The sequence below is a fragment of the Protopterus annectens genome, chromosome 4.part0 (genome assembly GCF_019279795.1).
Source record: "Protopterus annectens isolate FY-2018-M chromosome 4.part0, PAN1.0, whole genome shotgun sequence".
Taxonomy (NCBI): Eukaryota; Metazoa; Chordata; order Ceratodontiformes; family Protopteridae; genus Protopterus; species Protopterus annectens.
The window spans coordinates 226368993-226381544 of record NC_056733.1 but is presented as its reverse complement, the minus strand read 5'-3'; the positions used below and the strand labels follow the sequence as shown (position 1 = coordinate 226381544).

The 12552-nt window shown below is 46.6% G+C and overlaps 1 protein-coding gene across 3 annotated transcripts in view; it reads right to left on the bottom strand.

Annotated features, from left to right (window-relative positions):
- GPS1 (G protein pathway suppressor 1) overlaps nt 1–12552 on the bottom strand; it is a 2619406-nt gene that overhangs the window by 812741 nt on the left and 1794113 nt on the right. The window lies entirely within an intron of this gene.

Below are 12552 nucleotides of genomic sequence, written 5' to 3'. Positions count from 1 at the left end.
AGGACTGACGTCAGGTCATTAGGGATAGAAAAACAGGCAGCTGCCATTACATCAGTTTTTCTTGCCCCAAATGTCAGGAGCCCCCCAAAAGGGAGCTAAGCTATGGTGAGAAAATCACCACCAGTAAAAAGTAAATACCAATACCCCTTGTAAGGGGAGAGTAATATACACAGAGAGGAGAGAGAGAAGGGGGCTGGAGGGAGGGAAACCAGGACTGCAAAAGTGAATACACTCGAACATCTACATTTATGGTAAGTGTACACAACTGTACTATGATCTTTGTATTTCACTGCTGCAGTCATCACATGAGTTGATTCCCAAAGCTGAAGAAAGGGTGGAGGCAGTCAAGAAGAGTTTGGGCTGGCTAGTATGCCCTGCAGGAGTGCTGTTGTAAAACCCACCCTGGATTTGGAAAATATAGGCAGGTGGTAATGCTTGGTGAATGTGTGCACATAACTACAGGTAGCAGCTTCCAGAATGTCCCTGGTAGGGACTTCCCCCGAGGAATGCTGTAGAGATAGAAGTTGCCCTAGTGGAATGTGTTCTGACCCCCTGAGGGGTTGGTTTCCCATGGTGTTTGTAGCAGAAATGGATACAGTGTGCTATCCATTTGGAAATTGCCTCTTTTGAGATGGCCTTGGCCTCTGTCCCTGGTGCAAAACTGAGTAGCAACTGGTCAGATTTCCTGAAGGGTTTAGTCCTATCCAGGTAGAATCTGAGCCGTCTGCGCACATCCAAGGAGTGCAGGATCCTTTCCCCTTAGTTTTGAGGATTAGGAAAAAAAGTGGGCAAATGGATAGATTGGTTGAGAGCCACACTGGACACCACTTTAGGCATAAAAGAAGGATTAGTCCCTGAGGGAGACCCTGTCAGCATGAAAAATAATGAAGGATTCCACAGCCATAAGTGCTTGTAGCTCAGACACTCTTCTAGCTGAAGTGATGGCCAGAAGCAAGGCTGTTTTTCAAGAGAGGACATTTAACTCTGCTGACACTGCAGGCTCAATGGGGAGTAGCATGAACTTTTCCAGTACAAAGTTAAGGGTCCAAGCAGGGGTGGGAGCTCTCCTTGGTGGCCTTAAGTTGTTTGCCCCCGTCAGGAACTGTTTGATGAGGGGGTGAGAGAAGTGAGGTGGCTCAGTGTTGTAATGAGCCGAGATGGCAGAGGCATGGATCTTAATGGAGGAGAAGGATAGGCCTCTGTGGAGTAGATCTGCTAGGTAAATCCAGGATTAGAGGTAGGGAGGGCAGTGCTGTGTCCTCTCCTTTAGACTGAATCCAGGAGCAATACCGTTTCCAATTATCAGCACAGGATTTCCTTAAACTGGGTCTGCTGGCTTCAAGAATGACATCCAGTACCTGCTTGCTTAGGCTGATCACTGGGGGAGAATTCAAGGAATAAACCAGGCTGCAAGACTCAGGGTTTGCAGTTGCGGGTGCAAGATCTGTCCCCCCTGCTGAGTGAGGAGGGTCGGACTCTGGGGTAGGTGCCAGGGTGGCACCGGTGACAGGCAGTGCAGTAGTGGGTACCAGGGCTGGCGTGGCCAGTCCAGGGCAATCAGGATTGCCCTTGGTCTGTCCTGTCTTATCTTGAGCAATATTCTTGAGAGAAGGGGGCCAGAGGCGGAAATGCATAGACTGAGAGGTTTACCCACTGGAAGGATAGAGCATCCACTTTCCAGGCAGTGCTGTGAGGTGTCCTGGTGCAGAATTTGCTGAGCTGGCGATTGCAGGGGGAGGCAAAGAGGTCCACCTATGGGGTCCCCCATTTCAGGATCAGCAGGCTGAAGGTGCTGGGCTCTAATTGCCATTCGTGTGGGTCTAGGAGATTTCTGCTTAAGTCGTCTGCCAGTGAGTTTTGTTCGCCTGGCAGGAATTGAGCTTGCAGATGGATCTGCATGTCCAAGGCCGTGTTCCACAAGGCCACGGCTAGCCTGCAGAGTGGGTGAGAGTGGGTTCCCCCCTGCTTGTTGATGTACCACATAACTGTGGTGATATCTGTTTTTATTAGCAAGGGTCCTGGTGAGAGTAGGGATCTGAAAGCTGTTAGAGCGTGCTGAACAGCTAGCATCTCTTTTTGGTTGATGTGCAGATGAATTTGACTTGGACTCCAGTGGCCCTGAATGCACTTATCTCCCAGGTGTACCCCCAGGCATAGTCTGATGCTTCTGTGGTTAGGGTCTGGGCGGCGTGGCGGTTGAGTAAAGGGAAGTTCATTGTTGTGGTTACATGCTGCTGCCCACCAAATAAACTCTGTCCTTAGATAAGATATGATAAAAATGACAGTTTCCAGGTCCTAAGAATGTTGGCACCAAAGACTTAAGTACCACTGAATTTTCCTCATATGCAGTCTGGCATATGGAATTAGGATGCAAGAGGCCATGAACCCTAGGGCCTGCAGGATTTTCCTTGCGGAAAGCTGGGTTCTGGTGGCCATTTGAGTGAAATAGCCTGTCAGACAGGCTTGTTTTTCTGGAGTAAGGAATGCCATCTGGGATGCTGTGTCAAAGCTTGCTCCCAGGAATAGAATCTTTTGACTGGGGACTAGTTTTGATTTATTTTCCATTGATAGTGTACCCCTGGGAGGTTAGAAGGTTCTTTACAAATGTCAGGTGCTGCAACAGCATTTCCTGACTGTCTGCCTGAATCAGGCAGTCGTCCAAGTACGGGTAAATTTGAATTTTTCTCTGTCTGCAGTAGGCAATGGCTGGAGCCAGGCATTTTGTGAATACTCTGGGAGCAGTGGATAAACAAACGGAAAGTGCAGAGAACTGATAATACATAGATCCTGCCCTGAAATGTAGGTATTTCCTGCACGAGTCCCTGACAGGGATGTGCAGATAGGCTTCTTTTAGGTCTAGGGTGGCTAACCAGGCATCTTTGCCCAGCATAGGAAGAAGCTGAAGGGTGAGCATTCTGAATTTTGGCACCACCAGGAAGGTGTTTAGAATGATAAGATCTAGGATTGGGTGCCAAGTGCCCTCTTTTCTGGGTACCAGGAAGAGTCTGGAATAGAACCCTTGACCTATTTGTTCTGCAGGAACAGGTTGAATTGCCCTCATGGAGAGCAGGGATTGAACTTGGTTTTGTGCCTCTGCCCACTGGTTTGGAAGAAGGTCAGTGAACCCTTTTGGGTTTGGCAGTGAGTGGAAGTAAAATTTGTACCCCTGGAATACAATGTTGAGGACCCATCAGTCTTTGGTGATGGAAGTCCAGTTTTTTGCATGATGGGCAAGTTTTCCTCCTAGGGGCATGAGAAGTTGGGCAGAGGTGAGGAGTGGAGTTGAGAAGTCATGGTGAATTCTTTCCATAAGGGGATGGCTTAGCGCACACTGTTTTCGAAGTGGAGGGACTCCATTCCTTAGATCTCTGCATACCCTGAGACTGTAGTCTGGGGGGTCTATTTCCCCTGGGTCTAGTTTGAGATGGCCTTGAGGGGGCTGAAAAGGGCCAGTGCTTCGAGGGGCACTTCCTACTGAATCTAGGAGGCTGTACTTGCAAGAAATCTTTGACTGTCTGCATAGATTTAGCTTTTTCCTTCCATCTTTTTAAGAACCTCTTCTGTTTTGATGCCAAACAGCTTGTCTTTGTTCAAAGGAGCATCTAGTAATTTTGATTTGACATGGTCTGGCAAGGTCTGCTCCTTAAGCCAAGCTTGCCTTCTCAGTACAGAACTGGTGACTGCTGCCCGGCAAGATGCTTCTAGGGCGTCAAAGCCACATTGCAAAGTATGCTTGCTGACTTGGCTTGCAGAATGCATAAGCTCTTGTAATTCTTTATTTTCTGCACAGTCTGTAAAGGTAGCTAATTTTTGCTTAATAAGTTCCATAATATGTTGCTGGTACTTCAGCATGTGAAACTGGAAATTCAATGCCCTAATGGTGAGTGTTGCAGAAGTGTATACTTTTTTACCCCATCTGCCTAAAGCTCTGGAATCCCTGTCCGAAGGTGAGGGATTCTTAGCTGTAGTTGCTTTTATACCTTTAGGCCCCTGGGAGATTACCTCGGGGACAGCAGTAGGATTTTTGAAAAGGAATTTGAGAGAGTCAGGAACTCTGTAGCACCCGTCTGGTTTCCTAGGAGCAGGGGGTAAATTATCACGAGTTAGACTGGATTCCATAAAGACAACATCCACAACATCCAGAACTGGGGGTATTGCTGAAGGTCTATGATGTGGCAAATCTAAAAATTCTCAGTCTCTTTTTGGACTGAGGATAGTCTTGGCATTCCCAGTGGAAATGTTCTCAAAGTGTGTAGAGTTTCACCAAAAAAAAAAAATCCTCTGGAGGAGAAGCACAGGGAATGGATTCCTCTGCATCTGAATCCTCATAAGCAGATAAAGGCATGCCTTCATATTCAGATACCTCAGTGTCATTGGACTATTGGTCTGTTAAAGCTGCTGGGGACAGGTCTATTTTTCTCTTAGCAGGGGAAGGCTGGCTTCCTCTAATCAACATAATCAGGTCTTCTGCCATTTTAAATCAGGTCTTCTGCCATTTTAAGCATTTGATGTTGTGGCAAGGAAGCAGTCGCTTGAGTTTGGGTCATCGGTTTTTTAGGCATAGCTCGTACTCTTGGCCTTAGAAACTCGGTAGTTTTAGACAGAACTGAACACGCGAAAGAAGTCATTGGTTTGTGTCGAATATCGGTAGTGTGAAGAAAGTACAGTTGTGTACATTTACTATAAATGTAGATGTTAGAGTGTATTCACTGTTGCAGTCATCACACTTGGGTTATCTGCTTGCAGGTAGCCCTCAGTCGGCCTGAATACCACAGTCTTAGTATTTCTGCGTCGGATGCTGCCGCTTCTTCCATGATGTCAGGGCATCAGGGGTATAAAACAGGCAGCCAATGCCATTACATTAGTTTTTCTTGCCCCAAATGTCAGGAGCCCCCCAAATAGGGAGCTAGTACATGGTGGGGAACACCACCAGTAAAAAGTAAATACCGATGCCAATAGGAATGGCCATAGACAGGAGAGATAGAAAGACAGAGAAAACCAGGGGGCTGGAGGGAAGGAAACCAGGACTGCAACAGTGAATACACTCGAACATCTACATTTATGTTAAGTGTACATAACCGTACTATGTTCTTCATGTTTCACTGTTGCAGTCATCACACATGGGTTGATTCCCAAAGCTCAAGAAGGGTGGAGGCAGTCAAGAAGTGTTAGGGCTGGCTAGTAGGCCTTGCAAGAATGCTGTGGCAAATCCAGCCCTGGATTTAGAAAAGATAGGCAAGTGGTAATGCTTGGTGAAGGTGTGAACAGAACTCCAGGTTGCAGCTTCCAGAATGCCCCTGGTAGGGACTCCCCTGAGAAATGCTGTAGAGGTGGAAGTAGCCCTAGTGGAATGTGGTGTGATCTCCTGTGGGGTAGGTTTACCATGGTGCTTGTAGCAGAAATGGATGCAGTGTGCTATCCATTTGGAAATGGTTTGTTTCGAAATGGCCTTACCCTCTGCCCCTGCAGCAAAGCTGACTAGCAGCTGGTCAGATTTTCTGAAAGGCTTAGTCCTGTCAAGGTAGAACCTGAGCCGTCTGTGCACGTCCAAGGAGTGCAGGATCCTTTCGCCTTTATTTTGAGGGTTAGGGAAGAAGGTTGGCAAATGGATGGATTGGCTTAGAGCCACACTGGACACCACCTTAGGCATAAAGGATGGGTTAGTCCGGAGGGAAACTCTGTCAGCATGGAAAATAATGAAGGGTCCCAAAGCCATTAGAGCCTGTAACTCAGACACTCTTCTTGCTGAAGTTATGGCTAAAAGCAAGGTTGTTTTATAAGAGAGGAATTTTAATTCTGCTGAGTCAGCAGGTTCAAAAGAAGGAAGCGCGAGCTTTTCCAGTACAAAGTTAAGGTTCCAGGCAGGGGTGGGTGCTCTCCTAGAGGGCCTTAAGTTGTTAGCCCCCTCTCCGGAACTGCTTGATGAGAGGGTGAGAAAATAGAGGTGGCTCAGTATTATAATGAGCTGAGATGGCAGAGGCATGAATCTTAATGGAGGAGAAGAATAGGCCTCTGTGGAGTAGCTCTGCTAGGTAATCTAGGATTAGAGGTAAGGAGGGCACTGCTCTGTGTCCTTTGTGTCCCTCCCTTGAAACCGATTCCAAGAACAATATATTTTCCACTTTTCAGCATAGTATTTCCTAGTACTAGGCCTTCTGGCTTCAAGAATGACATCCAGCACCTGTTTGCTGAGGGCTGCTGGTGGGGTATTCAAGGGATAAGCCGGGCTGCAAGGCTTAGGGTTTGCAATTGGGGATGCAAAATCTGTCCCTCCTGCTGAGACAACAGGGTAGGAGTCTGATGTAGGTGCCAGGGTGGAACTGTTGTCAGGGTGCATAAGAGTGGGTACCAGTGCTGGCGTGGCCAGTCTGGAACAATAAAAATTGCCCTTGGCCTGTTTTATCTTGAGTAGCACTCTGGAGAGAAGGGGCAGAGGGGCAAAGGCATAAATTGAGAGTTTTTTCCATTGAAATGATAGGGCATCCACCTTCCAGGTCCAGCTGCGAGGGTTCTTGGTGCAGAATTTGTTCAACTGGTGGTTCTCGGGGGAGGCAAAGAGGTCCATCTCCGATGTCCCCCACCTCTGGATCAGATGGCTGAAGGTGCTGGGCTCCAGTTTCCACCTGTGAGGGTCTAGGAGATTTCTGCTTAAGTCGTCTACCAGTGAATTTTGTTTGCTTGGCAGGAATTGAGCTTGTAGATGCACTTGGTTGCTCAAGGCTGTGTTCCACAGGGCCATGGCTAACCTGCAACGTGGGTAAGAATGGGTACCCCCCTGCTTGCTTATGTACCATACAACTGTGGTGTTGCCTGTTTTTATAAGCAGCTGTCATGGGAGGATTCAGTATTTGAAGGCTGTCAGAGCATTCTGTACAGCTAGCATCTCTCTTTGATTGATGTTCAGGAGAATCTGGCTTGGGCTCCAGTGGCCCTGAATGCATTTTCCTGCCATGTGGGCCCCCCATGCATAATCTGATGCATTTGTTGGGAGGGTTTGAGCGGCGAGGGGTTGAGTGAAAAGCAGTCCCTTGTTGTGGCTGCATGCTTCTGCCCACCAAAGGAACTCTGCCCTTAGACAAGGTATGATAGGAATGACTGTTTCTAGGTCCTGAGAATGTTGGCACCAAACACTTTTTAAGTACCACTGAAGTTTCCTCATATGCAGCCTTGCATATCGAATTAGCAGAATACACGAGGCCATGAACCCTAGGGCCTGTAGTATTTTCCTTGCAGATAGCTGGGTTCTGGTGGCCATTTGTTTGAAGTAGTTTGTCAGATACACCTGTTTTTCTGAAGTGAGAAATGCAACCTAGGAAGTTGGGTCCAAGCTTGCTCCCAGGAATACAATCTTTTGACTGGGCACCAGCTGTGATTTATTTTTGTTGACGGTGTACCCCAATGAAGTGAGAAGGCTTTTTACAAATGCCAGGTGCTGAAGTAGCAATTCCTGACTGTCCGCCTGAATCAGGCAGTCGTCCAAGTATGGGAAGATTTGGATATTTCTCTGCCTGCAGTATGCAAAGGCTGGAGCCAGGCACTTTGTGAATACTCTGGGCGCAGTAGATAAGCCAAAGGGAAGTGCAGAGAAAGTACAGTTGTGTACACTTAAAATAAATGTAGATGTTAGAGTGTACTCACTGTTGCAGTCATCCTCAGTCGGCCTGATTAACAAAGTCTTGGGTCTTGCGTCGGTTGCTGTCCCTTCTTCCATGACATCAGGTCATCAGGGGTACAAAACATGCAGCCGACGCCATTACATCAGTTTTTCTTGCCCCAGATGTCAGGTGCCCCCCTAATGGGAAGCAATTAAATCTATAAATAAACAAGGATATACCTCCAACAAAAAAGTAAATACATCAAAAATCTTTTTGAGCATAGTAAAGGAGAGTAGAGGTATAGCCAAAAGAAGTAAGGGGGCTGGAGGGAGGGTAACCAGGACTGCAACAGTGAATACACTCGGACATCTACACTTATGGCAAGTGTACACAACTGTACTATGTTCTTTGTGTTTCACTGTTGCAGTCATCACATTTGGGTAGATTCCCAAAGCTAAGGATGGGAGGAGGAATTCAGATGGAATTAGGACCAGCTATAAGGCCCTGCAAGACTGCAGTGGCAAAGCCAGCTCTGGATTTAGAGAAAATTGTCAGATGGTAATGCTCGGTGAAAGTATGTACAGAACTCCAGGTAGCAGCTTCTAGGATGTCCCTGGTAGGGACGCTTCTGAGAAAGGCTGTAGAGGTAGATGCAGCCCTGGTTGAGTGGGGTCTGATCCCCTGTGGGACAAGTTTTCCATGGTGCTTGTAGCAGAAATGAATGCAATGGCCTATCCTTTTCGAAATGGTTTGCTTTGAAATAGCCTTCCACTCTGCCCCTGCAGCAAATGCCACCTGCAGTTGTTCAGATTTCCTTTGAGGTTTAGTCCTGTCCAAGTAGAGTCTAAATTGTCTGTGCACATCTAAGGAGAGCAGTATCCATTCCCCTTTGTTCTGTGGATGAGGAAAGAAGGCTGGCAAATGAATGGACTAATTAAGGGCCATACTGGATACCACCTTGGGCATGAAGGAGGGACTGGTCATGAGGGACATCCTGTCTGCATGAAAAATGATGAAAGGCTCCTCTGCCATAAGAGCCTGTAATTCAGATACCCTTCTTGCTGAAGTGATTGCTAAAAGGAAAGCTGTTTACCAGGAAAGGAATTTTAAGTCTGCAGTAGTGGATGGCTCAAAAGGAGGAAGAGTGAGTTTCTCCAATACAAAGTTAATGTCCCAGGCTGGGGTTGGAGCTCTCCTGGGTGGTCGTAAATTTTTGGCCTCTCTGAGGAACTGCTTGAGCAGTGGGTGAGAAAAGAGGGGAGGGTTCTGTGTTATAATGAGCTGAAATAGCTGAGGCGTGGATTTTGATGGAGGAGAAAGACAGGCCCTTGTGAATCATCTCAGTTAAGTATTGTAAAATCTGAGGTAAACTGGGCACTGCTGTGCTCATCCCAGAAGACTGGTTCCAGGCACAGAATCTTTTCCATTTTTCAGCATAAGATTTTCTAGTACTAGCTCTCCTTGCCTCTAAAATGATATCCATCACTGACTTACGTAATTAGCCAGGCTGCTAGGTTCAGTGTATGAATCTGAGGGTGCAGAATCCGGTTCTCCTGCTGAGACAATAGGGTAGGTGTTTGAGGCAGGTGAAATGGGGCCGACGGTGACACGCTGCCCAAGAGGGGGCACCAGTGTTGGCGTGGCCAGTCTGGTGCAATCAAAATTGTCCTTGGTTTGTCTTGTTTGATCTTTAGTAGTACTCTGGAGTCCTTGTGCAAAATTTATCCAATTGATAGTTCTGGGGGGAGGCAAACAGGTCTATACCTGGGCTCCCCCATTTGCTTGTCAACATGTTGAAAATCCAAGGTTCCAGTTTCCACTTGTGTGGGTCCATGAGGTTTCTGCTTAGTTCGTCTGCCAGTGTGTTTAGTTTTCCTGGCAGGAAATGAGCTTGTAAATGCACTTGGTAGCTCAGGGCTGTGTTCCACAATGCCATGGCTAGTCTGCAGAGGGGGTAAGAATGTGTACCCCCCCCCTGCTTGTTTATGTACCACATAACAGTGGTGCTGTCGGTCTTTACCATTAATTGTCCTGGATGAATGTGATCCTTGAAGGCTGTCAGAGCATTCTGTACAGCTAACATTTCTTTTTGACTGATAAGCAGGTGCATTTGACTTGAGTTCCATTTGCCCTGAATGCACTTCCTTGCCAGGTGAGCCACCCATGCATAGTCTGATGCATCTGTTGTTAGGGTTTGGGCAGTGTGAATGGTAGTCCCTTGTTTGGGTGGCAGGCCTCTGCCCACCAAAGGAACTCTCGGCGTAGGCAAGGTATAACATGAATCATTGCTTCTAGATCCTGTGAATGTTGACACCATTAGCTTTCTAGATACCATTTTAGTTTCCTCATATGCAGTCTTGCATATGGAATTAGAAGAATGCAGGAGGCCATGAACCCTAATGCCTGTAGCATTTGCCTTGCAGATAGCAAGGTTTTTGTGGCCACTTGTTTGAAGTAGGTTGCCAAATGAATTTGTTTCTCTGGCGTGAGGAAAGCCATCTGGGAAGTTGTATTCAAGCTTGCTCCCAGGAATATAATTTGTTGACAGGGTACCAGGTATGATTTCTTTTCGTTTATGGTGTACCCGAGACAAGTTAGCACCCTTTGGTCAAAGGCCAGCCAGATGATTCAAAAGTATGTCCTGGCTTTCTGCCTGAATTAGACAATTGTCTGGGTATGGGTATATTTGAATATTCCTTTGCCTGTAAAATGTAATGACTGGAGCTAGGCACTTTGTGAATACCCCGGGGTGCAGTAGATAAGCCAAACAGTAGTGCAGAGAACTGACAGTGCATGTAGCCTGCTTTGAAGCGTAGGTATCTTCTGCAAGATTCCCTGACTGGGATGTGCAGGTATGCTTCCTTTAAATCTAGTGTTGCCAACCAGGCATCTTTGCCTAGCATAGGGAACAACTGGTGAAGAGTCAGCATCTTGAATTTTGGAATCACCAAAAAGGTGTTTAGAGTAGACAGGTCCAGAATAGGACGCAATGAATTGTCCTTTCTGGGTACCAGGAAAAGTATTAAGTAGAAACTTGTCCCTTTTCCTCTTCTTGTACCAGCTGAACAGCCCCATGCTTGAGAGAGAAAGTACTTGCTTTTGGGCCTCTGCCCACTGATTTGGGGGTAGATCTGGCCACCTGCTTGGTGTTGGAAATGTGTGGAAGTGAAATCTGTATCCCTGGGACACTATATTTAAAACTCATTTGTCCTGGGTAATGAGTTTCCAGTTCTTTGCATGAAGAGCAATCTTTCCCCCCAAAGGGGCAGTCAGTTGAGAAGTGTTTGGAAGTTTTAAAAAGAAGTCATTGAGACAGTTTACCACAGGGGGGAGTTTTATTACTCCCAGATTTGGAAGTGTAGGCCCCCCACTGCTTAGTCCTGTGCGTACATGGGACTGAAGCCTGGGAGGTCTGCTGGACCTGGGTTTGGACTGAGAAGGTCTGGAAGAGGCAGGAAAGTACCAATTCTTGGAAGGCCAATGCCTACTAAACCTTGGGGATTGTACTTGTAAAAAAATCTTTAACAGTTTGCATAGATTTAGCTTTTTCCTCCATCTTTTTAAGAACATCTTCTGCCTTGTTGCTAAACAGGCGGTCCTGGTTTAAGGGAGCATCCAGTAATTTCGCTTTAACATGATCTGGCAAGGATTGCTCCTTAAGCCAAGCATGCCTTCTAAGTACAGACCCAGTTACTGCAGCCCTGAAAAATGCCTCTAGTGAATCAAAACCACATTGCAAAGTATGTTTTCCAACTTGTTCAGCTGAATACAGTAAATCATGTAAATCCTTATTTTCAGCACAATCAGGAATCAACATAATTTTCTGTTTAAGCAATCCAATAATATGCTGCTGATACTTTAACATATGAAACTGGCAGTTTAAGGCCCTAATGGCCAAAGTTGAAGAAGTGTACACCTTCCTACCCCATCTATCCAGCGCCCTGGAGTCTCTATCAGAGGGGGTAGGATTTCTGGCAGTAGTAGCTTTAATGCCATTGGGTCCCTGTGAAATGGTCTCAGGATCCGCAGTAGGATTTTTAAAAAGGAACTTCTGAGAGTCAGGGACCCTGTAATATCTATCAGGTTTTCTGGGAGCAGGAGGTAAAGAGTCAGGGGCCAAGCTAGATTCTGAAAAGGCATCATCAACAATGTCTAGTACAGGAGGTATGGTTAAAGGCCTGTGCTGGGGCAGGAGTAAGAAGTCCCTAAGCCTCTTTTTAGAATCAGAGAAATCCTGATTTTTTTCAACAAAAATGTTCCCTGAGAGTATGCAAGGTTTCACCAAAAGAGAAATCCTCTTGGGGGGAAGCAGAGGGAATAGAGTCCTCAGCATCAGAATCCTCACAGGTAGATAAGGGTAAATCCTGGTCATCAGAGGAAACAGAAAATTCAGGATCCTGGTCAGAAGTATCATAAGCAAACTCAGTCCTAGGTCTCTTAGAGGGGTAAGGCTGGCTTCCCCTGATTAAAGTAATAAGGTCTTCAGCCATTTTTATCATTTATTTTTTAGGCATAGAGGCCTGACCATGCGGTCTGGGCATCAGTTTTCTAGGCATGGTTCGAGTTTTAGGCCTTGAAGAAGAAGATGGCATTGGTTTAATACGCAAGTCAGTAGGCATGAATACACCCTCAGAAGCCAATGCCTGCACAGCGGTTCTGGACCCATCCAAGGTAGAGACATCCACAGGTTCCACAGTTGAAGCATCTCGCGGCATACCAGACTCCGAACGGGTCTCAGTAGAGGCCTGCGAATCTGAAGTAGCAGGTATCAGGGGCTGCGAAAGCGTCTCACTGAGTACCGTCAAACTGGCGACTGGCTTAGGAGAAGCGTCACCAGCAGCTTTGGATCTAGGCGGCCTGTCTCTGTCTTTACCTTTGTGTTTTTTCAGAATGTCGGTAGTCGAATGGCTTACCAAAGACATATCAGGATAATTGAACCAAGCACCAAAATATTTAG